Source organism: Myotis davidii, unplaced genomic scaffold, assembly GCF_000327345.1.
Source record: "Myotis davidii unplaced genomic scaffold, ASM32734v1 scaffold394, whole genome shotgun sequence".
Lineage (NCBI taxonomy): Eukaryota > Metazoa > Chordata > Mammalia > Chiroptera > Vespertilionidae > Myotis > Myotis davidii.
The window spans coordinates 1793806-1821572 of record NW_006287548.1 but is presented as its reverse complement, the minus strand read 5'-3'; the positions used below and the strand labels follow the sequence as shown (position 1 = coordinate 1821572).

The window sequence follows — 27767 nt, the reverse complement described above, 5'->3', positions numbered from 1 at the left end:
CAGGCTCACTTTGGAGATGGAAGGAATCCTATCAGAGCTCTTTGCCACCAGGGCCAGGGCTTACGATCCTCTCCAGTTACGAAGGAGATTAAGATGACGAGGCTACACTGGCATTACTGGAAATAAACTCCTTTGCAGGTTTTCAGTAGATATAGATGGCGTGCATGTTCAGGGGTGTGTACATAAAGTACCTACACTTCAGTGCCCAGCGCACAATAAGGCTCAATGAACTACGATCAGTATCTTTGCTCTTCTACTGCGCCCACCTTTAATACTAATTGCTTAACACAGCACTAAATAATGCAAAGAATACAAAAGAAGTAATGCCTGTACAAAGATGAAATGCCTACATAAACGCACATAACATTAAAAAACAATACACACCTTTCATAAGTTCTGAATATATTAAAAATAGTCAAAATAATTACAATAATGCAGACAGCTAAGGATGCTTAGTCCTGTTCTAAGTGCTTTGCCTGTATTACCTTACTCTAAGCCTAATAGTTGTGCTACTGCACTACTGTTAGTCCCATTACAGATGAGGAAACTGAGGCACAGAGCAGTGAAACACTTGGCCCAAAGTTATACACTGAAGTGTCAGAACTGGGCACTGTCCTGCGGCAGCCTAACTCCACCCTTTCTGCATCACGCTGCCTAATGTCATTTGGCCTCTGCTTTCTTCCTTATTATGGTCAAGCTACCTCAAGTGGCCTCCAGATTCCTCGTCTCTAAAAGAAGAGCATTAGTTTAGATTAGCCTCAAGCTTAGTCAAGCAGGCAAACTGCAAAAATTGGATATATTTTTACAGTTTCATCATTAACTTTCAAGAGGCAATTTTGGACTTTGAATAATACACACGATGACAATAAACACTGCATTTCATGGAGTGATAATGCATCCCCCAAAAATGCAACAGAGATGAGACTAAGCAAAAAACAAAATCCCGATAGATTTCAGGGACATATTTCAGGTACTACTTGCAAGTCATTAGTATTGAGAATACATTCCTACTAAATCCTGAAATGGAGATGTTTCTTATATTCATAGGTAGGAAGGTAAGTTGAATAAGCAGAAATCGAGTAAGATCATTTCTGACAAGAAAACAAAAAAGCAACATGGAGGCTTGGGGTATTGAAAAACCAGTAAAAGCTTTGGAGTTTACAGAAAATATTTTACACCATCAAGCCCTAGGGATGTTTGGTGAAAACACGGAGATGAAAGTGTCTGAGAAAGCCTCATCCTTCTGTTGACAATAGTAACCATCTTTTATTTATTAATTGCCATCCAGGAGATTACATTGGAACCCAACTGTAAGTATTCATATCAACCTTTAGCAATAAATTCCAGGGAACATGAAAGTGAATAAATCATCCAAGAGAGAAGGCATGTTATCTAAAAGGAGCTCATCTGAAGCTTAGCGAGAAGTTATATTTGAGAAGGAACAAATACATTGCTGCTCATTCTAAGAACACTGGACATGGAGGATTCATGGACTTTGTAGGATTAATAGAGCCAGCAATGAATTCACTTTGTTTTTTAAAAATGTATACTTATTGTTGAAAGTATTACCGATGTCCCCTTTTATTTCCCCATTGACCCCTCTTCTTGTTGAAAGTATTACAGATGTCCCCTTTTATTTCCCCATTTACCCCTCCTCCCCCTTCCCTACTCTCTCCCCACCCCCCCAACCAAGCCTACCACACTATTGTCTGTGCCCATGGGTTATACAAATCCTATATAATAAAAGGCTAGTATGCAAATTGACCAAATGGCAGAATGACTGGTCATTAAGATGTGCACTGACCACCAAGGGGCAGACGCTCAATGCAGGAGCTGCCCCCTGGTGGTCAGTGCTGAGAGCGCCACTCAGCCAGAAGCCGGGCTCATGGCTGGTGAGCACAGTGGTGGTGGCAGAAGCCTCTCCCGCCTCCGCAGCAGCACTAAGGACCCCTCGAGGGATGTCTGATTGCCCGCGCAAGGGCACAGGCCGGGCTGAGGGACCCCTTCCCCCACAGTGCATGAATGTTGTGCACCGGGCTTCTAGTGTATAAGATTCACTTGGCATAAATAGACATCACAAATTAGAAGCATCAACTGATGTTGGTCCCAATGACAATGTGGCACTCTTGGATGCAGTACATAGTAAAACTAAAGGCAAAAAGGGTGGCTGAGTCCTAGGTTGTAATGTGGACTCAGGGGTTTTCAGGCTTGAAACAAGTGTTTATATTTATTCCCAGGGAGTAAACAGGATGTAGCAGTGGAAGAGAGACTGATGGTAAAGAGGAGAATCCAAATTCAGGAAGGTTTCTACGAGGATTTACAAGTTCATTGACCTGACGGAACTGAATCTCCCACTGAAAGGGGAATCTGATATGGACCTTGACCAGGGCGCACATTTCCTTTATGTGTCAGAAGGCTTCTAAGGAGACGTCAAGGTTACTGGTTGCAGGAGGGATTATTATGTCAATTGATGGGCATCAGCACTCAATTGCAACAGAACCTTTGGAAAAAGGTACCCTACCACATACAGATTTCATGATGTACAATAAAATGTTACATTCAATCCATCTTTTGTACTCCTGACCTCACCAATTCCAGCTGAGATTCACATTGCAATGGGAATTCCATAGCTTTTAAATGGGAAGATTCACCATCTATTTTTAGCCTAATTATTCACCCAAATATTTTTTCTAGGCTCCCACTAAAAGAAAAGGTCTCTTTGAAGGGATAGTATAAAGTAAATAATTAGTCACAATAAAAAAATCTTGGTCATTCTATCCCACTGAAGTCATCCTAAAATATGATCACTCCTCACGTTTTCATCTGTAGCTGATATGATATTGGCTGTGGCTGAGTTTAAGCAATTGTCTGAGAGAGTGATCTATGAATACCCCGTGTTATCAGTCATGGGGTGGACTTTGTCCAAATTTGAGTGTTTACTTGTCCCACTTTGAGCATCTACAGAACTGATCTGAGTACGACTGCTCAGTGACTTTCAGGCCAGCGTAGGCTAGGTGCTCAGGCCAAGGAATACATCTTCCAACACTTAGTAAGAAGGCTTTATTTTGTAACCTATGATTTCCATGCCCAGTGACCATGTTCTCTGAGATCCTGATAAACTTATCTCACCATCAGAAATATGAACCAGACATACACACACTTCTCAAAATAAATGATGCAACAGCTATCAAGGTGTGAAAAGAGGGATCTTCCATGTCAAAAATAGGCAGCATAATAAAAATATAATGTAAGTTCCATGTGCCAAATATTCCCTTAAAATAAAGGCCTCCTAAAGAAATATGATTGTAATCTTTTTAAAAATTGATTTTGAGAGAGGAAAGGAGAGGGAGAGGGAGATAGAAACATCAACAATGAAAGAATCATCAATCGGCTGCCTCTTGCATGCCTCCTACTGGGGATTAAGCCCGCAACCTGAGCATATACTCTGACGGAGAACTGAATCATAATCTCCTGGTTCATGGATGGATGCTCAACCACTGAGCACACTGGCCAGGCTGTAATCATTTTTTAAAAAGATGTTATAACACTTTTGAACATTCTTCTATTCTCAAATGAAGGGGACTGCCTTGACTTGGTCCCAGAAGACTTCCTTATGTAAAGGGGAATTTCAGGGTCATGTCTCCTGGCCCCACCCACCCTCAGACACATCCACTTCTCCATGCCATCTAGGAAAATAGTGTTATGAGAGAATGGACACACACACCAAGATTAAAGATTTAAAGGAGTTGTGCCACCAGTTCTCCCGTGGGTATTAAAAATGTGAGGAGGGGAGAGTTCAGAGCTCCTGTGTAGGTGGAGAGGGGTCACTACAAAACAGATTCTTAAAAGACTGAGAAACCACTGCACCAGCCTTCCAGCTACGAAGGCCTACTTCACCGGTGAAACGGAAAGTCCTTCCTGGACGACTGTTTGGATGTGAACCTCAATTTCTCTGACTCAGACTTAGATTCCTGCCCCTGCACTCGGGCTGGAACTGCTGCTGGTTCCTTACAAGGTTCGTAAATAAGATAATAGAGAATAAAACAGTCCAGAGAGTAGTGGTTCACAGAGAGTGATTACGAGGAGAGGCTGTGGAAAATCCCAATACGCCCTACTCTGCTACTTATTTCTTGAGTTACTGACTCTCTCAGCCTCAGTTTTGTGATCTGTAAAATGAGGATAAGACAAGGATACAAGAGTGACTGTCACATAGTATATGCTCATAAAATATTGATGATAATTATTATGACTGTTACCTCTAAACACGTGAGTAAGTGAAGGCCCAGCACAGCTCATTTGCTTCAATCCACCATTGCATTCTCTTTTTAAAAATATATATATTTTATTGATTTCAGAGAGGAAGGGAGAGGGAGAGAGAGATAAGAGAGAATCACTGATCAGCTGCTTCCTGCACGCCTCCCACTGGGGATTTATCCCACAACTCTCGGGCATGTGCCCTGACTGGGAATTGAACTATGGCCTCCTGGTTTATAGGTCAATGCTCAACCACTGAGCCACACCAGCTGGGTTACCACTGCATTCTTAAATATAACCATTCCTTCTGCAAAAGCTGAAAAGGGCTTCAAACAGATATACTTCCTTTACTTTTAATTTAAAAGTTGAACTTGATTTTCCCCCCCAAATAACTTCTTACACTTTTCCATCTATTTGTCACATATAGAGGCTATTCGTGGGAAGATTAATGATGGGGCCTTGGTTGCCCTTCCCTTTAGGCTATAATCATTTAATTAGTCAGAGGTTTCATTGGCAATGTTTGAACTTCCCATTCCAGCATTAAAGTCTCACATTAAAAGAATGCCTTAATCCAGAAGACCAGTAATTGGATCTTCCATTATTGATGAAATTGCTTCCAATACATTCTTATTAAAACATAGGAAATTGTTTTGGGGAAGGTATTCACTTTCAAATACATGGCAAGTTTTTCTCCCAGCTAGAGTTTAATAATTAACAAATATTTATGATAAATTAACAATAACGTATTAATCTGCTCATTTCAATAACATCAATGGTCCTCAAGACACTTAGTGGAAATTAATTAAGCTAGAGCCCCTCCCTTGAAAATAAAGGAATTGTGCCCAGGCATAAATTGGGGACCAAAATGATGGCAATGCTAACCAGGGGTCACAGCATGAAACCTGAAAAGGCCAGGAATTCATCAAGATAGCTTGCTCTCATTATCAACTTGGCCTTTCTGTATTATGAGCAATGAACTTGGGCAAATACAACAGAAATGCTTTACTTGCGTCATGGGGAGTTGTGATGTGAAATTAATAGCCTTAAAACTCTTTGAATGAAAAATTATTATAAATTCCAAGTAGGAAGTCACAGCACCGTTTTATTCATTAACATATCCCACGTTGTCTTTTTATTTTAGATTACACTTACTGAAAATTTTGTATATTTGATTTTTTTAGTAGTTTCCCTAGAGGCAAAATGTCTTATGTGCTTTAATAGATATCATTGCAAATCCATTAGCCTCGAAAAAAAATTCCCCATAATATTCAAATGTATAATTTCCCAAATTGTGTTATCTGTGCTAACTGTGTCCATAATGGGGCTAATTACTTTCTTGCCTATCTCAGTATTCCAAATATTGATCATCATTCCAAGCTTATCACAGTGCCCCATTTCCTAGTCATTACCACAGGGCATAAAGTAATCTGGCTTATACATTATCTGCTGTCATTTGGGTCTCAGTTCTTTTACTGGCAATTTCTAAGTTCTCTGGGAGCAGATTTTTTTCTCTTAAGCCTTAATAAATTCCAGGGTCTTTCATCATTTCCTGAAATTCACGTCAAAATGTTCAATAATCAACTTCTCATTAAGATTCATATATTTGCATAATCCCTCCTCTGCCTTCAAATATTATCTATTTTAAAGTGAAAATATCTAGAAAAAAAATATGAGAAGATTAGGTGAACAAATACAACTAATGCTTCGATTGTGTGTGTGGTCATGGCCCTCCAAAGGTCTTTAAATCTTTGCCAAGAGTTGCTATACACTTTAATTTTCATTACTAAAGCTTCCTTCTTTTAGATACTGAAAGTCAAAATCTTATGCCATATTTTGATTTCTTTCCTGGACTCAAATTATGTTCAACAAAAATAACAGTGAATTTATCACACTGAAAATATTCTTATGACACTTTTCTGTCTTCTTTTATTTTGTGGATAACAAAATGTCTCAACTTCACAGGTAAATTATTTAAAAAAATATATAGCCACATCTCTGGGTGGATTCTGTTAAGGTAACTGAAGAACTCAGGCAAATTCAACCCAATAGACTGGTTTGTTTTAATCTTTTGGTTTTCCTTTACCTGCCTTATCAGGAAAACACCCACTGGATTAAAAACGAACATATACATTTAAAAACCATCCCAAATTGGCATTGAAGACCATAATGAATTTAAAACTTAGAGAAATAGCATCAGTCTCTGGAGGAAAATAAGGCTACTTAAAGAAAACAAAAGATAACAAAAAACCCTGGCACTTTTATTATTTACCAGGGGGAAAAAATTCATTTTGGAAGTCAAACAAACTGACTTAGTGGCAAGCTTTTCTACCCGTGAAATTGGATAAGAGCATGGATAAATGCCACCTACCATGTCCTTAGTCTTGCTGATCTTTGTATCCTCAGCACAGAGAAGTGCTAAATAAATATTTGTTGTAGGAGTAAATGAAGGTGAAAGTAAAGGATCATTATAGCACTCGGATGCCCCCTTTCTCCAGTGCTGGGAGAGGGAATAAAGTTTTACCTGGAGAAACACCCCACAATTTCTTCACTTCCTCCAAGCCCACACAGAGCATCCTGATCTTTGTTAATACAGCACTTAGGTTCTTTCGGGCCACTTTCAAGGAGTTAGTAATTTCTACCCTGCCTATAACTATTCATTCATCTTCTCCATGCTTTGGCCTTTCTTTTTATAATAGTCATTCCTTTCCCTCAACTTCTCTTTGTAATATCAACCTTTCCTGTCATTTCCTCCTCCTTATATGCACTTCCAGTCATCTTATCTTTTCCCACTGCCAAGAACACCTTTATCTATCTTCCAGCTCCTCCTTGTGTATCATGGTAACAGGCTTTTCACTCTGAACACAACTGTTTCAGGGATGCCCACCCCCCTTTCTTTTTTGCCATTTACTCTTTGTATGACTTGCTTTGACAACACATTTTTCTTCTGCTTTTGATTGTTGAATGGCTTATGTGTTATGCGGGTCATTTGTTATAGTACTCTCAAAACCAAGTATAAAATAAAGAATTCTAATAACTTGCTTTAAAAACCATTAGCATAACTAAAAGGTCAAGCTGATTTCTTGGATGGTATTCACAGGAAGATATTTTTACACAATGTGTAAACTGATGTATTTTTTAGGATCAAACATTATTTTTATTCATTTTGCTTTATTATTTTATTCTCTTTTTAGAGGGGACTGTACTAAAAACAACTTCACATTCTCAATTACTGGGAAAGTGAGGTTTGTCACTTTTGTGTTAACATAAATAACAATCTCTTTGTAGATACACATTAAGCAAGATTTCAATTTAATGAATGTCAAGCCAAAATCAAGACGGCTACCACTGTTTCCTGAGTATCTTTTGTTGCTCAGAATTGTGCTTGGTCCTAAGAGGAACAAAAGACAAGTGTAATTAGTAACTCGCATTCTCTTGCTGCTTTCTAATTTACAATGTTCTTTCCTGTTCAAAATGAGACCACACCACACACAGTTGATCTTTCCTAAATTTACTTGTACATTCATGTCCCCAGAGAGCTACAGAGGAGGAGAAGGAGGGAGGAGGGGCAGGATAAAATAAGTTAAGTAAGGAGAGCAATTTCACTCACCATCTCACTCAATGACAGTGTGTTCTAGAGTGAATGCGAGTCAGGGAGAGAGCAAGACTTGGGAGAAATGGACTGATTTCTGTGAGTTTCCGCTTTTTTTGGTTTAAATCCCTGGGATACATTTTATTATTTATCATTGAGATATAATGGACACATAATACTGTGTAAGTTTAAGGTGTACAACATGATGATTTGATACATGTTTATATTGTGAAATCATTACCTCAATAAGGTTAGTTATCACCTCCATTACCTCGCGCGTGCGCGTGTGCGTGTGCGTGTGCGTGTGCGTGTGTGTGTGTGTGTGGTAAGAACATTTAAGATCTACTCTCTTAGGAACTTTCAAGGATATACTATAGTCACCATGCTGTACAGTAGAACTTATTCATCTTATAACTGACCTATATTTCCCTGTTTCCCACCTTTCTTAGCTCCTGGCAAACACCTTTCTATTCTTTTTTTCGATGAGTCAGGCTTCTTTAGATTCTACATATAAGCAAGATCATACAGTAATTGTCTTTCTTGGTCTGATATATTTTACTTAGCATAATGTTCATAAGGTCCATCCAGGTTGTCCCAAATGGTGGGATTTTCAACTAACATTCCAATGTGTGTGCGTGTGTGTGACCTTTTCTTTACACATTCATCCACCAATGGACACTTGGGTTGTTTCCATGTCTTGTCAAGTGTGAATAATGCTGCAGCAAACATGGGAGTACAGATATCTTTTCAAAATAGTGATTTCATTTCCTTTGGATATATGACCATAAGTGGGATTGCTGGATCACATGATAGTTCTAGTTTTAAATTTTTCCATAGTGGCTGTACCAATTTATATTCCCACCAACTGCACAGAGGTTCCCTTTTCTTCACATCCTACATGCGCTAATTACCTCTTGTCTTTTTGATCGTAGCTATTCTTATAGGTGTGAGTAATGCCTCTGCTTGATGCTCATGCCGTTATCATCTTATCACAGGGAGTGTGACCCTTGTGTTCAACATTTAAATCTTTCATATGCCCCCACCCTTAATTAGAAGCCAATCAGCTGGTCTGATGCTTGACTAAAGATACAGCTATCTGCTGGAAATAATTTTGTATCATCTACTTTAAGATGCATTTAGGAGATTTCCAATTGTGTTTTGTGATTTCCCTTTCCCCGGTGACTTGGAAACCGTTCCTGAGAGGTGGTGCTTTAGTACTGTATCTTATGTAAACTCAGCACAATCACTGGACTCTACTCTCTTCTAATTCCTCTTTCCAACAAAACAATGTTGGCCTATTGACTTGGCAATGCTACTCAGACATGAGGTTTTCCTGGTCTGAACAATCTTTGAGCTAAAGTTCCTCCCACTTTCTTTGATGCCTCAGAAATAAAAAGATAAGGCATCTAGTTTCCTCCAGAAGGTTATAATCCATGTGTGAAGTAAAGATGAACACACATGAAGTGATAGCATCAGAGAATGCGGAGAAGTCCCCTAACATTTGTGAAATATCACCTGAGGGTAGTAAGAACCCAACATTTTAGAAAATAGAGATGTAGGACTCCTAGCTTTCTCTGGAGTTATATTTCCAACGGGCACCATGTTATCTCTTCATTCCACTAATTAACTGCCTCTTCACTAATAATTTCATATTTAAAGCAATGCCTATGACTTTGTCCTGATGCATAGGCCCTGGCATCAAACTGTTTGGGCCCATGTCCCAGGACCATCCCCGAACTAACTGTGTTAACTTAGGTGAGGCTCCTACCTCTTTGTGCCTCAGTTTCCTCATCTGTAAGGCAGATAATAATAGCACCTTGCCCTAGCTGGTTTGGCTCAGTGGATAGAGTGTCGGCCTGTTGACTGAAGGATCCCAGTTCAATTCCGGTCAAGGGCACATGGCTGGGTTGCGGGCTCCATGCCCAGTAGGAGGCATTCAAGAGGGAGCCAATCGATGATTCTCTCTCATCATTGATATTTCTCTCTCTCTCTCCCTCTCTCTTCCTCTGTGAAGTCAATAAAAATATTTAAAAAATAATAATAGCACCTCCCTGACAGGGTAGTTAGAAGATTACCTAATATAGAGCTTAAAGGTGGTACCTGGAACACCGCTTATATTCATTAAATAACTGGTTTGTACCATGTGTCTTCTTTTATGAGCAATGTTTATATTCATTACAAGTATTCTCTAAACCAAAGAGAGTGCCAGGAGGGTTTATTTCCAATCTATACATTGTGGGCCGAGTCACCACTAGCTTTGAACGTTGACTCTTTATTCAAAACTTCCACTTTTTCTTTGGTTTTGTAGAACACTCTTCACCACTTCTCAAATTATCTTTGATATCCTTCACTTCTTTCAATAACCCAAAGGCTAATTTGTTCCAGAGACATTTTCCATAAAGAAGCCCAGTGTTAAGATCATGTGATAAAAATAACCTTGTCTGGACAGCAAATAAAGAGCAGCCAAGTGACTCGTCTCCCTCAGAATGAGGCATGACACCATCAACACAATGACACACCAGACATGGTCCTAGACTTTTGGGGTCATTGGCCAATAGGCATGTCTGTGAGTAACGGAGCAGTTCATGGCTGGAGGAGTTCGGACCCGTGGAATCCAGAGAAAAGAAGGCACTGTGGTCCTGAGTCATGAGGCTTCGTGAATGAAGCAGGACTCCGCTTTGAAGATGGACTGGCCATAGGTAGGAAAAGTAGGAGGTGGGCAGTCACTCACAAACGGGGACATGCACGACACACTTAGTGGGTGGTGGAAACAAAGGATTGATGGGGTGACCACAGGGAAAATGACAGAACTGGAGATTGGTGGGAAGTAAGTGTGGGTTTAGAGCAGGGGTGGGGAGTGCCCAGCCCACGGGCTGCCTAAGGCCCATGAAATCATTTGCTCTGGCCCTGCCAAGGCATTAGGGATGAGTTAATTAAATGTTTGACCAAATATAGCAGGCTGATTTTTAAGTTGAAAATTGTGTATGGCCTGTAAATGATTTTATAACTATCCAAATGGCCTTTGGTCTGGAGAAGTGGTTCTCAACCTGTGGGTCGAACGACCCTTTCACAGGGGTCACCTAAGACCATCAGAAAACACATATATAATTACATATTGTTTTGTGATTAATCACTATGCTTTAATTATGTTCAATTTGTAACAATGAAAATATATCCTGCATATCAGATATTTACATTATGATTCATAACAGTCGCAAAATTACAGTTATGAAGTAGCAACAACAATAATCTTATGGTTGGGGGTCACCACAACATGAGGAACTGTATTAAAGGGTCGCGGCATTAGGAAGGTTGAGAACCACTGGTCTAGAGGATAAAGGGAGACATGAGGGCCTCCAAATCTGGCAAAGGAGAGACTCAGAGCACATGCAACTGGAAGCCTTTAAAAGATTTCATCAGAGGAATGGCTTGATAGTACTGATACTGTGAGAAACGATAACAGGGAAGAAATATAATAGAGCAGGAGACTCCTCTCTTACACAACAATGGAACTCACTGCTAAAAAAACACAGTTTTTCCTTTCTTCCTTTTTATCATTTGACTTCAGGCTTTTGTGAAGCAATTTCTGTAAAAACATGTTTCGGTGGCTGGTCACCTGCCCTCACAGAGAAAGAGCTGCTTTCCTCAGATCCTTCTGTGAGCTGGTGGGAAAGGCAGAAGACATGTTCGCATCCACCTGTGAGGCAGAAGGTGATTACAGGGGTGCCTCTGTGAGTGGGTGCGACAGAGGCCCTGCCCGCCATGCCCAAGCTCTTTCCTGTCACCGCAAAGCCGTGACTGCCTCGGCCAGTCCCTGCACTATCTCCTCTTAAGCACACTTTCCTGCATTTTGTAATATATAATGATTAATGGGCAGTAAAACTAATAACATGGGGACATACAAAATAAATGAGGTGGCAAATATGAAAAGGAAGTCCCACTTAATGTTGTTGTGAGATCTGACAACGCGCTGGAGTTTCCCTATAACTCAGCCAGTGGAGCCCTTGCCAGCGGGGAACAAGGTCACAGAAGGTGGTCTTCCCATTAGTAATTCCCCCTCGGGAAAGTCTATGATCAATCTTTCTCACACTGAAACTCTTGCTGGATTGTAATGAAACATCAGGGTACACGGAAACACTGCTTCACTCCGTCTCAGGGACGCTCGGAGAGAAACAAGAAGAGAACCACATCTCTTCAGTTATCCTGATCTGCCCCTTTGCTCTGCCCCTGGTATTGACATCCGTTCTTTTTATTCTGCCCAGTATCCACTATTCTATCTGGAATGAGCATCCTAGTTTGGTCTGCATTGCTATGTCTCCCTCACTCTTACCCAGAAGGGATGACCCAGCCATGACTAGTCAGTGTATTTCGTCCTCCTGGTTCGTTCAGGGATAGGCTGCTGACTCATATAGGGCCAATTAGAACTAATCCTGGCAGAATGACCAGGAAAAAGAAATCGTCTTTGGTACTGGAGTTACTGGGATGATAAGCCTGGAGCTTCTGTTGCTATCTTGCTTTTTCATCAGAATGAAGTTGAAAAAGAGGAACTAGAACTGAGAGAGAGAGAGAGAGAGAGAGAGAGAGAGAGAGAGAGAGAGAGAGAGAGAGAGAGAGAATACTGTTGACACTGAGACCCTATATCTAGCCAGGTCTTTATGTAGATGCTCCTCTGAACTTTTTAGTTTGCAAAAGCCAGTTCAAAGTTGGTTCCTTTGGATTATAACCTAAAGAGTCTGAAATTACACCATATTCTCCAATCTCCCATATAACAATTCACCGGATGTTGCAAGGTAAGTCAGACAGACATCTGAGGAGCAGGGAAGACGGTTCCTGGGCTATGATGTCCAGTTGGCAAAAAGGAGCCGAGCACAGCTGTGAGAAGGGTGACTGATGCCAGCCTATAGGCGGGCACGTTCTAGTCTATTCCTGGGTGGGTTTTATGAGAGAGAGATTTCCCACCATTGAGAAGAGTTGTATTCAATTGATCAGCTCAATCTGGCCCCTGACTCCTCTGTGAAGAGAGGGCCATTCTTCAGATCATTACTAATAACTATAGACGTACTACTCATTGCTATGTGCTTTAGAAAAACAGAAGGGCTTTTAGAAGAGGAATAAAATCAGTTCTTGCTATGGTTGACCAAGGGTTCAAACTACCTACCTACAATTGCACTAAGTGAACATGTTGTTCTAGATTGTAACAATAGAAGAGTCAACCTGACGCTACTATTAAGGGCCTGATCTCCCCACTGTACTCTCTAGGCTGCTGTCATTTGGGAGGTGACAGAGCTGCCTCACAGGGAGGAGGTATCTGTTTGTGGGGGAGGCCTGTGTTGTATAGGTACTTTCATTTCCAGCTTCTGTTTTCTAGAATTTCTGAACAAACTGCGATTTAGGAACTTAGCCATACATGAACTAAGGACATGATGGAGTGAAAGCCATCTAAGGGGGTTAACAGTGAAATCCGATGGAGGAGGCATCATTGGTGTGGACTTGGAATTTAGTTTCTTCTTCAGTAAGAGTGAAATAATGAAAAATATAATATTAATGATGATAATGATGATGGTGGTGGAAACAATTTATGTACATTAACTCATTTAATTGTATGAGGTACATACTATTGTTATTCCTGTTTTATATTTGAGGAAATTGAGGCACAGATAGGGTAAGTAACGTGTCTAAATAATAGAATGCCAATCTCACAGGTTTTTGTTGTGATCAGATGACACTGCACATATACATGCACATTGTAAAGCTGCACCATCGTACACATACATGCCATATGCTGCTATTAGTAATAAAAAGCTGTTTTCCTCCACAGCTGTCACAGACGCAGGACTCAAGTGATTAAAGGAAGACACAGAAGGGTATCCTCCTAAGCAACGAGCGAGCGATATAGAAAGTCAAAACGTTTAATTGGAAAGCACCCCAACCAAGCAGAGATATAACAAGACACGGAGAGAGCGGTGAGAGTCAGGGAAGGAAGACTGTGGACTGAAACGGATCCTGGAAAAATGGGCAGCAATGACAGACTGTGAGACAGAGGGGGCGAGAGAGTAGAGCGGAGGCAGGCGGAGGGGTGGCAGGCCCAGGGATTCGTCTACTACAGGGTAGTCAGGTGGGGCTGGGGGTGTGCAGAGATGAAGGTGGACATGGAGAATGGAAAAAGAGTGAAGAGGACCCTACCAGCCAGGTGACGAGTGCATGACTGACCCCTCCACCAAATGAGGCCTCTGAGATCTGGGACCCTGTGCCCGACAGTTGCTCGAATACATGAGTTAATTTCTGAGGCCAATAAACAAGGCAGGGATTCTGACTGCACCATGTAGGAGGGGACTCGTTTGCCCTGTGTGGGTGATTTAAGGACCCGGAATCGGGATGAATTTGTTGGTTCATTTTTCACAACAATAGCCAAGCTTTATTTAGAACTCACTCTTTGACAGGCGCTGGACAGGCCCGGGGGGTCATTATTCACCTTTCATAGAATCAGCCTCCCCGAGCAGGGGCCCAGCTCTGCCCCAAACACTGCAGAGCCCTATTCTACTTTTAATAATTAATTATAACACACAAACACAAAATCATACAGCTTTTCTGAAAAGTATTTACACAAAAAGGAAAAAAAAACAAGACAATTTGGTTCACTGCTACTACTCCCACACACAAAAAGAAAAAAGAAAAAGAGCTACTTTTGTTCTTACTTTAACATCAACTTCTGAGCCAAGTGTCATATTTTATTTTCCCTGCCTTGTTCTGGGTAAGAATTTAGGAAGGCGCTTGTGATGCATCATTAAGTAGTTTTCCCATCATCTCGTGACTGAGTTATTGGCACTAGCTATAGCCATGGGGGGAAAAATAAATGTTTATGATGATTTAAAAGACCAATTATAAGCCTTTGCCTTGTTCCTTACTCAGCATTCTGCATGGGATATAAAAATGGCAATGAAAAAAAATAGTATATTTGAAATTTTAGCTGAGCAGAATGTCAGTTTTCAGTTACACTTAAAGAATAAAAAACATTAGGATTCCATTAACAGTTTCAGGGTAATGGAGGCAAAGTGGGATTGTTTTCTATTATTATTATTACTTCCATTAATGGGTCAGTGCCTTCCAAGGGAGCAAAGCTGGGGACAACCCAGACACTTTCAATACAGCATTAACTCTTTCGGGTCAAAAGGGGCCCATTTAGTGGACTGTGGCAGTCATTTAATAAATGATACTCTCATGGCCTCGAAGAATTTATCTCCTGTCTAAAGAGTCTCACTTACACATTGCTATTTCCTCCATTCTATCCCTACAACTATTCCAGTAAAAGAAGAGGTTAATTTGCAGATCATTATTTAGGGAGGGAGGGAATATCTTTTACAGCCGAAAAACAAAAACAACCCGTCACAATGCATCCGTCACCCTGTGCAAATCTGGAAAAGGATAATGAGGCCCTTGAAGTAACAGAATTAAGATGAGAAATTAGAGGTGTGAGACAGAACAATTTTCTTTCAAGGGGAAGTACTCGGTGGAAGAACCTCCCACCCCCATGTTCGCTCTGTGCAGTTTGTAGGTGAGAAAGTACAGCTAATTCTGGCTCTTTTCAAAAGTTAATGTCAGCTACTAGAATAATCTGCTTTCTTGATTTAATTGCATAGTTTAACCTCTGACATAACCTTTTAATTCACACCATGACAGCCAGCCCGACTAAAAGTTTTTCTAGAAATCTGAGTAACTTCCCCAAGGTAAAAACTGCTTTCCCTTTGGTGGGTATAGGGGGGAACCTTCTGCCCCAGATCACCAAATCTGGGGCTGCTCTGGCTGTACAGGCAGGGGAGAGGGGTTCTTAGTAGGATATCTTTTATGTTAAAAGTCAGATGCACCATAAGTGTACTTAACATTGCACACTCGGAGACAGTTAAGATGGTAAATTGTGTGCTATGTATCTTGTACTACAATTGCTTTTTTTGAAAAGTTGGATGTATGGTTATTATTAAGGGGTAGGATATAGCATAGTGATCAGATGATATTTTGGGGAACGAAAGCGCTTAGGGCCACCTTGATTCAAATGAGGTTGTAGAAAAAGAAAACATTGTATACATTTTGCTGCTGTTTACTGAATTGAATTCTGGGAGCTGAATAGAATAACTGCTTCCTTAAAATGCTAAGGCAGAGCCTTTGGCCACAGTAGTCTAAAGAGCCACACTCCCTGAAGGCTTTGGTTTCAATGAAGACCTAACAATGATTCAGGCCGTGGGGCACCTAATCCAATGAGTTTAGGCAATTACAAAATTAATTAAATTTATTGGGGAGACATTGGTTAAAAAATTATATGGGTTTCAAATGTACAATTCTATACCATCTGTATATTACATTGTGTATTTACACCCAAAGTTAATTTGTTAAACTGAAAGGTGGCAAAATTCTGATGTTGTTTTAACCCTAATTTGTTTTCAAATTATTAAGGAAGTTTCTCCTATTGTTGCAATTTAAGAAACATGATCTGGGGAAGCAACTTAACTTTTCTTTAATCCTCACCAGAGGATATGTTTTCGTTGATTTTTAGAGAGAGAGGAAGAGAGAAAGAGAGAACCATCAATGTGAAAAAGAAACAGCCTTGCGTATACACCCCAACTGGGGATAGAACCCACAACCTTTTAGTGTTCAGGATGATGCTCCAACCAAATGAGCCACCTGGCCAGGATGCAACTTAATTTTAATAGCGAGAAATTTAAATATATTATGTTTTTCTTATTTAAGTTACTGAATTATCCAAAATGGAGACAAATATTAAAGGTTATCTTGTAAGAATCACTTGAATTATTAAAAATACCCGGCTCCTTAAAATTCTAGGACAGAAGTCTTTGGCCATAGGTAGTGCAAAGCTTTTTAAGTATACTATCATCAAGAAAAAAAGAGGGAGATCAATAAGGAGACATACAAACTAAGCCTAAATACCTCATTTTGGATTAAATTCCTCTGCAAAGAAATATAAATTAAGATGGGGGCATCTTCTCGTTCAATATTTCGTTGTAGTCCTTTTAATTTAAATTATTTCAATATGAGTTTTTCTGTCTGGAGCTTAGATTTTTTTCCTTTGGTGAAATGATAATTCTTTGCTTATATAACCTCACTAATGCTGTATTAGAGTTTTGCTGCATGATCAAATAAAAAGAGGTCTAGGGGTTGAGAAAAAGAAAATTTGTTTAAACAAACATCTTTGATAATTAGAAAACTGACGGGAAATGTTCTACAAAGCAGACCAAAGCTAACGACGTGCATACATTAAAACCAGGAAGCCACACAAGTAGAATTGGTTTCTTTCTGTCTTTAACCCCTCAACACAAGGCATTCTCACCTACTGACGCCCTTCAGGAGTAAACATGTGTATCTCTTTCTTTTCTTTTCATGGAAAATTAGGTCCTTTAAAGTGTCTACAACCTGGCCAAGAGGTTAATTATTGGGCTATTTCCACATGACATGGTTCTGTTTTACGGATACAAAATAGTTCCCTGTCCTCAGAGGAACAGCTAAGCCCTGCCACTGAGGAGTCTCTCCTGGATCTTGTTCGAACTGATCTATGATAGAGAGCATCTATTTTCAAATCCAAGGGGGAAAAAAGTCGGTTTCTTGATTTATACTAATTCCAGAGATCAGTGTGGTGCCTGAGACTTCGGAACACAAAGCCCAGGAAAGCCCTGGCCAGGTCGCTGCTCAGTTGGTTGGAGTGAAAACCCGATACACCAAGGTTGCAGGTTCGATTCCTGGTCAGGCCATATACAGGCGTCAACCAACGAATGAATAAACAAGTGGAGCAACAAATTGACGTTTCTCTCTCTCTCTCCCTCTCCCTCTCTCTCATCAATAAATAAACACTAGAAAAAAAAGAAGACCAGGAAAGTCTCCCTAGTTGGTCTCTGGCTCCACCCCAGTCTTTGGTTACTGAGTCTTCTGTTCCTTGTTTCCAAACAGTGTTCAGTATGTGAGATGCTCAAGTAAATGTTTACTTAACACGATCAACCCAAATCCTCATCTCTGTAGGCCGGCTCCTTCTCCCCTGCACCTGCTGCTGTCGCATCCTGGACCCCGCACCCTGTAGATGTTTATGACTTCATTTTATAGCTGCCTTTGCCCCTCCCCAGCAGCTGAGCAGCCACTCTAATTTAAGAAGCCTTTAAATATTGTTGCCATGGGTGACATGAGAGCATCGAGAATGGTGCAGCTCAACTAATAAAAAGGCTTTCACAGCATTTCAGCCTTTGCTCATAAGTGAAGTTAAAATTTATGGCTTTTAAAATACTGGATCTGGAAGAGGTTAGGTTAAACGGCTGCTAGTAATAAAAGGAATCAATACACCGCAGCATCTTGAAACAGCCAGCAAACTAAATAAACACTTCATCCAAATCCACTTGGCCCTGAATTAAAAGGACGTAAAATACAGTATTTATTTGGTTTGTCCCCCATCCATCAAGAGCTTGCTCCTCTAGGTCTCAACAAACTCTACCCAAGACACGTCTCAAATGTTTGTTTGCCAAATGGCAATTACAGGCCATGTCAAGGCTCTGGGTAATTAACTAAGCATTAACTTTATCAGGGAAGCTTGTGTAGATGAATTTACTGCAAACACACAAATGAGACCAACAGCCTGGTCTGGGAGGACAACAGACTTGCTGATACTTATTTACAAACCAACATTGGAATTTGATAGCCTCTGAGAACCTAAGCCTTCCCGTAGGAAAAAAAGAAACACCACACACACACACACACACACACACACACACACGTGTTTTTCAATAGTTCCTTTCTCGCCTGCTGAATTCTGAAACTTAATCTAGGTTTTAGGATGAAAATTAAACCTTTTGCACTAATGAACAACATCACAAGTCTGTAAACCAAGGGCAATTGTGAATTACAGTGGAAAAAGAAACATTAGTAGATTTTGAAAGCAGGGCAAGTAAAGGCTATCCTTTTGATGTGGTTTTTTTTCTTGCTATAAATTATCCAAGGCACAAAAATACTTTCTACTTTCCTTTGGTGACAAATAGTTTAATAATCTGTTAATGTTATTTTTCTCTTCTAAAGTTCAAGCATAGGAAAAGGCGCAGTGACTGGATTTTGTCCTAAAGTCATTTTTTTTCCCTCTGAAAGGTATTATGTGAAAGCAATTTATGACAGAGAAAGGCAATTGCTATTCATTCCTTCAGACAGAAGAATCCCGACACAAAGGGACTCTTTTACCCTCCTCTAATAGCTTACGGTTTAATATTTTAAATGTATTTTTGCTTTTCATGGTTCAGCACCAAGTGTGGCTCCGGGATGAAAATAAGTGATCTCAATTTATCGACATCTCAGGTAAAGCAGGGCTACTCCTTTTTTTAGGTTCAGGCTGTATTTAGGGTCCCTGCTGGGAGTAATCTTGGATTTCAGAAACCCAGCTTTATGGTCAGAAACACTGGAGCACTTCCCAGAATGCCCTTCGTCCAGCCCGGTTTGACGCTCTTGTAAAGTGAGAAATGTTCTCTGAGTGGTGGTACATTTCAGGGAAGTGCTATCCTTTGGCTGAAATGGGCCAGACTGAGCCACTGAGAGCTGCCTTCCTCCTCTCGGGTCCCACACACCAGGAAGTAAGTGACTGTGAACTCTGCAGAGTTTCAGGCAAAGACTCTGAAACTAGACTGAGGCACCTCCAAGGTCTAAATTTCAAAGACACATCAAAGCGGTGATTTAGGGAGAAATTCTGTTCCAAATGGAAAGGCATCCGTTTAGCTTGCCCTTTGGACAATATGACATTTTAATAATGCCATTGGGAAATTATGGCCAATGCACATAATTAACAAAGCAAAAACCCCTGAAAATAGGAAAGAATGTAATGAGAAAAGCTGGTAATAGATGAAATATATGAATAGGACGAGTCCTCCAATGGGGTTAGTTGACATTAGAGGCAGGAAGAATGGCAGGAATAAGAGTAAGGTACATTTCGGGCAACCTGAGGGAACATTTTAAAGAAGCAGAGAGTTCTGAAATGGGACCAGCACTGAATGAAGGGGAAGACGAGGGCACTGGAGGCGCCACCACTTATTCTGGCTGTCGTTTGATAAGCAATGTTGAATTTTGGGGGAAAGTTAGCACAGCTAAGGGAATTGGAGAACAAACACTATTTTCTAAAATTCAGTAGCTTCTTAAAATTCTGACTCAGAGTTAAATTCACGTTTCTGAAGGAATTAAGTGGATGCCATGTTTCAGTCTCACAACTATGCGAGGCTCACAGAGCAATGAGACTCAGTAAGTTACTGTGGGAAGTGCACTAGCCTCCAGGCGTCTAGCAGATGTTTCGCTCATTCTCAAGAAGTCCCTACAGCCCCCAGCAGCTGGCTCAGAACCCTCTGTAGCAGCAAGGCCCCTATTTCCATACATTTCCCCACCTTCTCAGAACTTTAAAAAATACCCTCTAAGTTTCTTCTTTCTCAGCCTCACAAATGGTCTCTCTGCCTGCATCCACCCTGTCTTCTAAGCCTCATGCCCAATAGAGAGGGACACTCTCCCTTCTGAGCCTGCCAGTGGTCTGCTTCTCCATTATTCGGAGTCAAGAAATATTCTCTTCACTGAAATCTCCTCTTTAGTTTCTCTTATTCAAAAGGCTCTGCAGGTCTTCTATTCCCTCTTCTTATAAATATGTTTTTATTGATTTCTGAGAGAGGAAGGGAGAGGGAGAGATAGAAACATCAATGAGAGAGAAAAATTGATTGGCTGCCCCCTGCATGCCCCCTACCGAGCCAGCACCCCGGGCATGCGCCCTGAACTCCTGGTTCATGGGGCCACGCTCAACTAACTGAGCCACACAGGCCAGGCCTCCTTTCCCTTATTTTAATGCCAGGTTGGGGGCACCCAGAGGCCTCATCCAAGGAGTCTACTTCCTCCCTGTTCTCTGCATCCCCTGCCATATGGCTTCCAGCTCTAGTGCTCCAAGGTCACCAATTACCTCCTAATTGCCAGAACCAATAAACTTCCCTGGCTCCTTATTTTGTTTGATCTCTCTGCAGCACTGCATACTTGGCTTAACCCTTTCTGCTTGAAATCCTATCCTCCTCCTGCACGCAGGCCCGCTGCTACCTGGTTCTTCTCAGTTGCCTTTCCTGGTGCCCTTTCTTCCCCTTTTCCCCAAATGTGGGCCTTCTCTGAGGCTCACCCTCCGCTCAGCGCGGTCCCTACTTCCCCACATTCTCCTTCCAGGCATCCGTTTCCAGGGTTTTTGATCATGTGATCAAGTTACTCCGCCAGGCTCCCCACTGCTTTTGGGAGAAAGTCCAAACTCCTTAGGATGGTTTACAAAGCCCTCATGATCTCGCCTCTTTCACCCATGTTACCTCACCTCCTTTCTTTTTCCTTTGCTCTTCCCCACACATTCCAAATTCTAGGCATTTTGAACTAATTGTTGTACTCCAAAGATGCCAGCACCCTCCTCTGTGTCACTGCACATGCATTTCTCTCCAGGATTCTTTTCTCTCCGCTCAGGACAGCTTTTCCTCAACTTTATTTTCTTAGATACCACTTCCACCAGGAAGCCCCCCTAACCACCTCTATGTCAAAAAAGAAAGAAGGGAGAGAGAAGCGGCCAGGTTCCTAATTTCTGTTACCACCATGTAATAACACCTAGCATTTATTTAGTGCCAGGTATTTTTTAAAGCCCTATACAGTATCCACAAGTTTAATTCCCACCACAACCCATGGGTGCAAGTGCTATTATTATGGTCACTTATATAGGGAAACACTTGGGCACAGAGAGGGTAAGTCCTTTATCCAAAATTGCACAGCGACAGAGCTGGGATTTGAACTCACGCTCTCTGTCTCTAGTTTCAGGGACCCAAACAACATGATATAGCTGCTCTTATGAGTTATGTATCATTGTGTATGTATCTGTCTCCCTTACTAAACTCACAGCTTTTGAAGGCAGGGATGAAGCCATGGTCACCTTTGTATCAATGCCTGGCAGAGTGGGCACTCAATCTGTTGTTTGACTGATGGGTTGAAGTCTTCCTGACTGTAGTCTCAAAGATTGCCCATCCTTGATAGCTTAGCATGGCTTCTTAGTTAATGGCACCCTGGCGCTGCAAATATGCAGATCACTCAACTATGATAACAATGAACATGTTTGGAAGTTGTCCTAAGTGCCAGAGACCGTGTTAGTTGTTCTATATAAATCATCTAAATCCACTTCATCTTGAGGTTGCTATTATTCTTCTTCCTGTTTTAAAGCTAAAGAAGCTGCGTCTCAGAACACCCATGGGTCACACACTGAGCCAGCCGTGGCACCAGGTCTCAAAGCCAGGGCTGTCTGACAGTGAAGGCCATGCAGGTTACCACCGCCCTCCAGGTCTCCCTCCCAGGATGGCCAGTCTCGAGGCCAGAGTCCTTCGGGCTTCTCCTCTCAGGGATTTCCTGGGGAGCCTGGAGGCAGACATTTCTGTGCCTCTGTGCTGTGCTGCTGATCACTGCGACAAGCCGCACTGTGAAATCCCTCCATTTCCCTGGGAAACGCTCCAGTGTTCCATGGGGCCCATTCTGTGCTGTGGGCTCTGCCTCCCTCTCCCACTGCCCCAGGCCCACCCCATGCCTTTGGCGAACCCTCCTCTTCCCTGTACTCCTCCACAGTAATGCTTGGCTCTGCCGCCTTGTCTTCTTTTAAATTCTTTCCAAAAACCTATTTTGGCTGCAGCTTTTGCCATTTCTTCTAACAAGGATGAATAAGAAATAGAAAATACCACAATTACTGTAGAAACACTAAGGAGCTGGAGTCCTTTGAGGTTTAACTACCTTTTCAGAAGGTGCATTTTCTCTCCAGGTTGTTTTGCAAAGCTCTCCTGGCACCAGAAATCCTGCTGGTTCACACAAAAGGAAGGCATGGCAAGTAGGATGAGGCTGCAGAGTGCTCTCCCATTCAACTTTCCACTGGGACTTCCTGTGTCAACAATGAATGAATGCTGTATATACAGCTTATTGTGTACATTCTACATGTCCAGGAAGGGAACACCTCCGAGGGCAACAGCTTCAGTGACTTGTATCAAGACTACCTCCTAATGGACTTCTCAGACTAAATAATGCCAATATCACTAACACACCTGGGATTATAGCTTCTGCTTCCCATAGTGAAAAAGAAACAACAGGCCCAAAATGGAGTGACTTGTGATAAGTTCCACGTCAGCAAACCCAGATTTAAAACTCAACTCAATGTCGTCTTAACAGGTCAGTCTGGAATTTTCTGGTCAGTGGCAACTAGGTATTCTGACACATAGGCCCTTTCCATGCTTTAAGGTGATGGGTTCTCTCCTGTCCTTTCCCCTTCTGCCTAGATTAGCCATTCACTTTGTACAGCTCCTGGGAGCTCTTTTCTACCGGCTGGATGGGATGTTACCTGATTCAAGAATCATTCAATAAAGCCAGTTAGGTCTTCAAGTTTACTCAGTTACATTCTGTTTTTTAACACTGTTTTTTAACTCAGAACCACCAAGAGCAATCTGCATTAGTATTTGAACAATCACATTGATATGAAAAAACAACAACAAACCCTGTTAAAGTTCTTGTCTTTCATAAGGACATCTAATTGAACTTTTTGTCTGCAGCTCCTCTTTCCAACAAAATACAGAATTCAGGATTAAACACAAGAATGACAAGCCCAGATTTTTTTATACTATTATGAAGCCACAATGACCTCGTTTGGGTAATCGAAAGAGACAGGAGGCTCCTGGTTTTTATCGCTGTGTCTCTTAAATAAATATTTTGAGATACGACACATGAACTTATATTTCATAGCCTCATTAGAATGTGCTTTTCAGAAACTAATTTCTCTTTTCATTATCTTTCTTCTCCCCATACACACTGTTAATTGTATTTTCAGGGCATGGTAAATACAAGGAAGTTTTTGCTAATCTGTGAAACTCAAGAGATTTTTTTCTTTCCAAAAGGGTACTGACAGAAGCCTAGCACTGGGCCGTGGGTTGACTTGTGATTAAATATTACCTCTTTATTCACGTCCTGCTCACACAGTCTGCGATTGCCCCACAGCTGGGGGATGCTAACCTAAGCATTACAGTTTTTTCTTTTTCTTATGTTTAAACCTGTATTCAAAAGGCATATAAGCAGACAGAAATCTAGAAGAGGCCACAACTAAAAGCATTTCCAAACAACACCCAACTCTATAATGAAGGATGACAAAAAATTAAGAAAAGGATAACGAAGAAAATCAATTTTAAAATATTAAAATAATATTCAGTAAAATTATATTTCTAAATTTCACCAACCTGGTTTTTTCGTAGTTTAAATTATAAGAGTACTATTAAGAGATACACATTACAGACTTGTTGAAAAGCCAAGAAGAGAAAATGCTATGGATCATGTGTGAAGTAGTGCAATAATTTCCAAAGAGGACTCAAAAGTGGTCTGACAAATTTTGCATTTGATGCTAACTGAAAACAAATACTGTATTTAATAAAAGGTATAATGAAAAAGTAATGGGTTAACTGACATAGATACCTCAATAATTTGAGGCAGAAATTAAGTAGAAATGATGATTTAAAAATTCACTAATGTAAAAGTAAATTATGTAAACTAAGGAATATAACAAAAGTGTTCATAAAAGAATGTGATATTCCCTATACTTGTGTAATAATAAATACTGTGAAAAATTCTCCCTGAGGTGAACAAGATAACTAGTTTTTCTCTCTCAGTAGTGATTGGAGTGAAGTGTCTAAAGGGGCTTGAAAAATGGAGTATTTTCCTTCAAGCTTCAGGGAATGAAACCAGTTGGCCAATCTTCCTGCAAATTTTCCAAGTTTGGAGTTTATCATATATCCTAACCCCACAAGCATGTGTACATGCTGTCTATTTACAAAAGAATCCAGAAAATAAAGAACACAGGTACTGAATTCTCTTAAGAGATTTTAAAATTTATGGAAATTAAAGACACTTTAATTTATCTAAGATCCAGATACATATGAGGAAAATTTACTAAAAAAAAACGAAAAACAACAACCCCAAACCTCTGTGTTTGTCCAAATCTAGATGATAAACTAATGACATGGATAACGCAAACCAGGAACTAATCCTCAAACGTGCAATAAAATAACCTGAGTAACTTCGTGCACGCACACAGGTTGTGTGCTATGCAACCCCTGGGGCACCATTCACAAGACTCACATGCAGTCTGCACGATTAACTCCCTTCCACCCTCGCCACAGAACTGGCGGACTTGTTAGTAATAAAAAAACAACAGAGGTAACTTATGAGAGTAACGATTTTTTCAAGCTGCATTTACAAACATTGTTTGATTTGGCTGCAGAACACGGTGTGGCAACATATATTGTGAGCTCAGCATGACATACAGCACATAGCAGGGATTTAACAGGTGTTTGTCAAGTGAACACATGACTGACTGAACAAACGGAGTGTTTGCACTGGAAACTCGCAACATCTCCAACAAGAATGGGAATTCCTGATTTAGGAGGAGTATGCAAATTCTTAGGCAACCGCATTTTATATTTGTGCTTAATATTTCCCGCCCTGATTCGTAGTCAAGAACGAGAAGACTGGCCCCAAAGTAGCTGCTCCTTTAGATAACTGCCTGTGTGCTCTACCTTTGCTGTAGGAGGAGGACCTCATGGGAGGGGAAGGCCCTTTAAGGAGATGACCTGGGTGTGCTGGGGAACTAACAAATGCTTCCACGCAGGCCCTGCCTTGCGAGGGCCAGGAGGAGGGATCACCCTAAGATTAAGAGGAGGGAAAGCTGTCCCCTAGGAGGCAATGCACACCTGGGACGGAGAGCCAGATTTTCCAACAATGGGAATTCAGAGAGTTCACCCTTTGGTAATTAACAGTTGATTGTATATATGAATAGTGAGTTGCAACAGTTAAAATAAAAACTTAGGTTAAGGAAACTCGTTGAAGCAATCAACACAATTTAATTTAATATTCATTAAATTCCTGCAATGTATGTGTTAGTTGCTGTTCAGAGGACACTGAACTTGTTCACAGATAATTTTCAGTGGCTGCATTTCAAAATGGTTTTCTTTTCAATCACTTCAGGCTTTGAAGTTAAATTTAGAAAAAAAACCTAAGATATAATAAATGGGACCGTTTTTATTTGTTTAACTCATCTGTCTTATGCACTATTTGTTGTCTATCTGAAATCCTTTTCACCTTCTTCCTTTTAACAAAAATCCTGATTTTTTTGGAGAAGAAATGCTACTCATTAAATATACTCCTCTCCCCATACATTCACGAAATCCTGGGTCACTGTGCATTGGTTTTGAATAATTAGATGTAAACAATGTGTTTAAGGTCACGTTTCTGGATAGCTATTGTTTCTAGATAAAAGGGGCAGAACCAGCTGGCATGTCTTATTTCTTTACCCATCGTCTCTATCTTCCTTGTTCCTTGAAAGCCACAAGGTATCGCAGGAGGAGCAGGAAGCCACAAGGAGGCTTGTGCTCTGAGGACTTGTTCGAGGAGTTATCCTAGCCCTGGCCTGCCTGCCTCTGCCCTTCTTCATGCCCAAGAAAAAGAAACCCTTTTTGGTAAAACCACTGTCATTGATTATCAATTACTTGTAGCCAGTACATACTAATTGATAAAACTAATCATAAATATTTAATGGCCTTCATATATTGAAGTTCGCACATTTTAACACCAGCTATTGCTACTATCTATTTAAAACAAGTATGGTCTATCAAATAAAACTATAATTATGGGGGGAAATAATTATGGCAATCAGAGGACAGATGATCTGAAATAAGAAAATGTGTGACAAGGTGGTAATATATATATTACAATCTGAATTCTGAGAAATCAAATTATGCAAAATTTTACAGGAATCAAATGTTTTACCTTTCATTCAGAGAATAAGGCCAAACATAGTATCTTTTCCTAAGTTTACTACAGGAGGGCTAATATACTGTTAAAACATGGCTAATTTAAAATAAAGTAACTTTTATATATGCTACCATGTTTTGTTTTTAAACTGATATATAAATTATATTAGTTTCAGGTGTACATCATGATTTGATATTTGTCCATATTGTGAAATGATTGCCACAATAAGTCTTGTTAACATCCATGTAATGTTTTCTTTCAAATGCACTGTGGGAGCATCTGTGGAAAGTGGTGAACAGTGGTTTGCAACCTGGAGCTCTTGGTCTATGTTTGGTTCCTCTATGGAAATAGTAGGCAATGGTAGTGAGGACCTATGACTTACTTCCAAATGATGACTAGCAACTGTACATTTTAATAAGTTCACATATTTTCTGTAAGAGCAAATATTTCTGCTTTGGGGTAAAATTATGTCAACTTAGGGTAACACTGGTTACCTCAGGTGGAAATTCTGATATACATATGTCCATATGTATAGGTGTGCTTTAACTGTATATATATGTATATAAAACCATACATATATACAGATACATAGTAGTTATTGGCACATTTACTTGTATGTTAATAACTAAAAGCTGAACAATCGATCACTATTGCTTATCAATGCCACTTTTCCATGCATATCCTTCAAACATGGGGCTCTGAGGCTTCCTGCCATGACCCTCCACAGCAAGTGCTTGGCACTGGCACTTCATATGTTCTCAAGTGACTCTGAAAGTCCTCCCTCGTCTGGAAGGAATCTTAGATTTTGCTGAAGCATGAATTTGAATCATTTTCCAGAAAGTGCACCTGGCACAAAGTCCAGCTCCTGAAACCTTTGGGAGGAGCTGGCGGCATCGCACATACTACAGGAATACCCTACAATCCTCAAGGCCAAGCAATAGTAGAAAGGGCTCACCAAACTTTAAAAACACAAATTAAAAAATTACAAGAAAATGAGTTTAAATATTCCTCTCCTCATCATGTTCTACAACATACTCTATTTGTAATTAATATACTAAATGTAGATTCTGAGGGAAATTCCTCG

The 27767-nt window shown here is 40.5% G+C and overlaps 1 protein-coding gene across 1 annotated transcript in view; it reads right to left on the bottom strand.

Moving 5' to 3' along the window:
* Positions 1-27767, bottom strand: part of PARD3B (par-3 family cell polarity regulator beta) — an 838084-nt gene that overhangs the window by 280747 nt on the left and 529570 nt on the right. The gene's annotated exons all lie outside the window — the stretch shown is intronic.